Below are 5,358 nucleotides of genomic sequence, written 5' to 3' on the forward strand. Positions count from 1 at the left end.
CCAGGCCCGGATCCAGAGACTGGTTTTGGGGGTGGCGCAAAGCACTTCTTTATCATTATTATTATTATTGTTGTTGTTGTTGTTATTTTTTTGATGACGTAAGGTGTAGGTTAGGAAGGGGGACTTGCATTAATATCGACTAACTGCCTGTTGTCGTTTGGAGAAATTGAAGATCTTTAAAAAATGTTGTGCTTTGGGGGTGGCGATCGCCACATCGCCACCCCCTCTGGATCCGGGCCTGACTAGCTCTCGAGCGTCAAATAATATTGATTAGATCAAAAGTTATAAACAGAAGAAATTTATCTATGACTTTTGAATTAAAAATTTATAAACTGCGTTATTATTACCAGAACGTCTTGGCATCGCATCCTCTCATTCCTTATCACTGTCTAATAATTCACACGAAATCTGGAATCGGTAAGTTGAATAGTTTACAAGTTATGGCCTTATAAACAAATTAACTAATTATTAGTCTGGACGATCCCGAGATTGTAAAATATACAATCACGTAGTAACATAATAGTATAATTTCCGTCGGAAAATCTGGAAAATTAGGAAAACTTTTTTTAATAACTAAAATCACAACATTTTTAAAAATCTTTTTAAATAAATTCAAGAATATCATTTTTTATGGGAAAAATATTTCTTTGAAAACGAATAAATCTGAAAATATTATATTATTATATTAGTTTTATGTGAAAAAGGTTAACTGTTTTAATTTTTTATCAAAAGGTATTTTTGTTCAATGTACGTTTATAATAAAAAAAATTTTGTTCGTTAGGAAGATAATGTTAGTATTTTAATCTTTGATCAATAAAAATATTTTACTACGGGTAAGTATGGTCATTTATATTATTCTAATCTCTGAATCAACTAAAAATTATACTAGTAATAATAGTACATTTTGATAATTTTTTTAGATTCGTTCATCTCGTAGTATTAAATAACTAACATTTTTTGAAATAATAATTTACTAAAATAAATGCAATTTAATATTAATCAATAAGTACAAAATCTCATTTTATCTGTGACCCTAGCATCTGTTTTTTCATTTTTCATTTACTCTTTATTATAGTAAAAAAAGTACAAAAATATTAAATTAAATTTGCATTCAATTTTTTTATAATAAATTATAACAATTGTCATAAATGAAACTTAGTCACAATGACTTTTTTTAAATAATTATTTTATAAATACTCTTAGTTTTTATCAATAGCCTATTTATTTAAGAAATACGTTTATTTAAGATCAAGTAATCATATTTTGTTATATGTATTGTGCTTTTACATTTATAAAAAAATAGACCTAAATTAGCTGTACTTTTTAATATTTTTATCATGTACTAAGCCCCCTCTACGAAAAAGTACTATATCGATGACATTTCCATATCATGACTGGAGTAGTAGGAAAATTGGCATTTAATAAAATTTCGATTATTAAATTATAGTATGAAACTTTATTTTTATTATGTTTTATACATTTTTTAAATTATTAAATTTATTTATAAAGAAAGTTCGATTAAAGTATTTTAAATGTTTAATCAATATTTTATTAATTTGCGGTGCTGTTTTTCTCGGACGCATATTTTTTTGTAATAAATACTTTTTTCAAAATGAAAAAGAAAAAAAAACTTGCATGTATAAGGAAACAAATCTCGTCATTTTGACATTTTTGGGGCGTCGGACTACTCGTACGCTGCATAATTTTTGTCGGACTCGTTATAAAGAAGGCATTTGCAAAGTTAGGCACTTGCATGTATCACTAAAACGCAGTGAGTGATGTACTGAGGACTACAAGTAGAAAGTAAGAAGGAAAAAGAATAATAAACCTACAAGAACTGTTCATCAAACAGATGAAATCCTTAAGGTCCTATTTCCATAATAAATAACAGCCATTATACAGGGCTGTAGTACAAATAGGTAAAAACTGCACACCTCTAAACCTATCGACGCCAGAACAGTCTTTCGTGGTCAATTCAATAGAACAGAAGAAATAAACTTGGTCATCCAGATAGCTCCATGGTAGACACTACAATAATGTCACTCACGAACAAAGAACAAACATACAAATCCCTACAAAAAGGGCAGTTATATCCAAAAACTGAGGGTTCTGTACTATACATGCAAAAAATGTCATTTATATCGGGTTGCAAACTATTAGCAAGTGTTGATTATACAAATACAGTAGCTAAAATTATACACCAAGCAAAAGGATTACAATACCAATTGCATGAAGACAGAGACTCATACACACCACGAACAATATTAGAGAATAAATATTATAAATTGTACTTGACTATAGCATTTCAGGAAAAAACTGAAAACATCACTTACATAATTGATATCGCAGTACCATCTGAGAAAATATGGTGAAAAAAACTCAGAAAAGAAAGAAAAATCTCAAGAACTGACTATAACAGAAAGAATAACAAATTAAAGAAGTAAAGAAATATTTATAATTATCAAAAGATTTGTATATTTTGCTGTAAATTGCTGGTGTGGTTATCAGCGATCGAATGCAACTAGTGAATCTACAGACAGTTCTATCAATTTATGACATCTGGACTAAAACGAATATATTTAGTATACTTGTGCTTAAAACGTTTTCGAATCCCTGATTCAGTAGTATTTTCCAACATTGTTGGTCCTCCCTAGGACATCCATCATATGCGTTTGTCTGTTATTCCCTTTGCTAGGTCATCTCTCGTCGAGATAACTCCAAATTTGTAGTGACTCAAATAGGGCTATCTCTCATGAAAATCGTGTTAAGCGCAGTGATTATAATAACTAAGAGTCGGTGTTTTGAGTCCCAATTAGATGAACTAAAATGATTAGATTGTATATTCAATCTATTCGTATACGAAAAAAAATGTCTTGCAAAAGTTATTGTGTCGTCATCGTGATATGTAAAGATTTAAATTGTAATAAACTTTAAGAGTTTTCCAAATTCTTTGTATGTGTTGAGTTAAATGATGTCTGAATATTTGTAAAGTTGCCAAAATGACAAAAATTAAGCTAGGTATGATGTCATCACGTCCAATTTAGTTTTCAAAAATCAAACAGGAGTGAAAATTAACTAAACATCTATAAAAGTTCACAGTAGACAAAATTTTATTTGAAATTTCACCCAATTTATTTTATAGCGACCATTTTTAAACTTTTTAAATTTTTTATCAAAATGAAGTTGGCCTCTGATTAATAACACATGAATATTTTTATCAGTGTAATTAACGATATCATATTATTTCCTATGTGTAACCATTTTAGGTATTACTTTGACAGATGTTAATTTATTGTATATTATGGCGAAGGTGCTAGTAATATCTACAATAGACGAGAATTGAATAAAAAAATGTATATTGACAAGTTGCATAATATTTAAGTTAAATATCTGCACAGTTTTTTTTTAAACTAAGTAAATTAATAGTTGAAAAATAAAACATTACACTTTAAAAAAAGAACACTTTTGACTTCATTGATAAGATGTCTTCAAAACAATTTGTTGAATTTTAAAATAGAGTAAAAATTTTATCGACATCTAAATGGCATATTGTAGTTGTTAATTCTCAGTACAGGGTGTTGTAAAATATGTAGCTACTTGCATAAATCAAATGTATAAAGTTTACTTATAAATAAAATTTCAGTATATTAATTAACTTTATATAATAAGATCTATTATATATTTTAAGGGCGCTTTACTCCTGAGCCATTTGTTTATACGTTATGTTTACACCTATAATTTTTTTTTGCATTGGCGTAAATTTTATATAGATGAGCAGAGTAGAGCAACCAGAGGTTAATTTAATCGAATACCATTTCAGTAAATAATTTGTACTTGTCAGATTTTTGTAAGCACCTTTCCAATGTTCAATTTTATGTGACCGGTTAGTTTAGACAAACATAGCTGTACTTTTTATAACGGATATTCTTAGAGTATATTGGTGCAATTTCTTACAGTTCTGCCAATTTTTTTTGTTTTCTTAAGTTTATCGATGATAGTACCTAAATATTCATAACCAGTAGTGGCTAATTAATAAATAAATTACTACACACGTAAATAGCTGGCCATATGTATTAGTTTTCAGCTATTTTAGTTAGTTTACTTCGTAGAACACCCCTTTTCCCGATTTTCTGTATGTTCGACAGGCGTGCGCAGTTCAGGAACATAACGATAAACATAAGAGATAAAAATAAGCTTTTTGAAATATGTTATGTCTTATACCCTAGAGAAAACATGTGTAACTAGTGCAATGAAGAGAAATTGTTTCTAACTTGCTTAGATTTTTTAAAACTCTCGACAAAAAATTGCAATAAATGAACTGAAAAATTATTTTGTATGTCATAATACCCTCTTCTGTCTGTCAAATTATCGTGGCAACTAATGGAATGATACAGATCAATGTTTGTTTGTTTTTGTACAAGGATTAACGTTATGTTTAATTCATGGGGCACAAGGATACTGTTTGGGGGTTAAAATTTTTTATACCCCGTCATTTAGGGTAAATCCGGGAGTTTCAGCCGCATAGAAGGATGGTACTAGACGGTAGCAGTGATTCATTAGTACGTTTCCAATACCTATTATTTAAGATATTATGCTCAATCGAATCAAGGATGTACAAAATTAGAGCCTACTCAGATGCTTGTATTCTAGAAGCACTGAAAATCTGTATTTATAAAGTAATTTGAGTTACATAATCCTTAGTAATGACTTGTTTTCATGTGTTTATAGTAGTGTTTATATCGTTCAGATTTTCCTACTAGAAATATGTTAGATAACCTTTGGGTCTATTTCGAATATATTTATCTATCTAATGTGGCCAATTTATAGTGATTGGTAAAAGAAATACACATACATTTTCCAGTTTACATGACTATTCGCCAAACATGTCCCATACTTCTTATGGGATTCATCCCCAGTTTGACAAAAAAATTATCATGATAAAAGAAGAAAAAAAATGGGATTCAATATTCTTCCTTATCTCTTTAGATCTTCCATCTACAAAAAGATGTTAAAGACCAAAGGAAGGAAATCTTGCGATTTTAAAGAAATGTACGAAAAAAAAACAATTGAAAGTCGCATTTTAGAGATTCATTGATATGCGTTTACATGTCATATACCTTTTGGTTTATTTATTGAATCTACACAATGGATACAATCAAGATTGTCATGGAACCAATGTATATTTATGCGTTTTTCTGTACAGATACAGACAATGTGGCATCCGGTATAGTATCATTGATATGGTGAGGATTATTTCAAAATATAACTCGCAAAATGATTTGCTCGTCTATATTTGTTGGAAACTGTACAGAATTTCTGGAGATACAACAAATAAATCGAAGAGAGCCAGATTGAAAG

The 5,358-nt window shown here is 29.1% G+C and overlaps 1 protein-coding gene across 2 annotated transcripts in view; it reads right to left on the bottom strand.

Moving 5' to 3' along the window:
- The window catches only part of LOC108917025 (protein trachealess), a 37,928-nt gene that overhangs the window by 31,904 nt on the left and 666 nt on the right, over positions 1 to 5,358 (bottom strand). The window lies entirely within an intron of this gene.

The sequence above is a fragment of the Anoplophora glabripennis genome, unplaced genomic scaffold, assembly GCF_000390285.2.
Source record: "Anoplophora glabripennis isolate ALB-LARVAE unplaced genomic scaffold, Agla_2.0 scaffold2, whole genome shotgun sequence".
NCBI classification, from domain to species: domain Eukaryota; kingdom Metazoa; phylum Arthropoda; class Insecta; order Coleoptera; family Cerambycidae; genus Anoplophora; species Anoplophora glabripennis.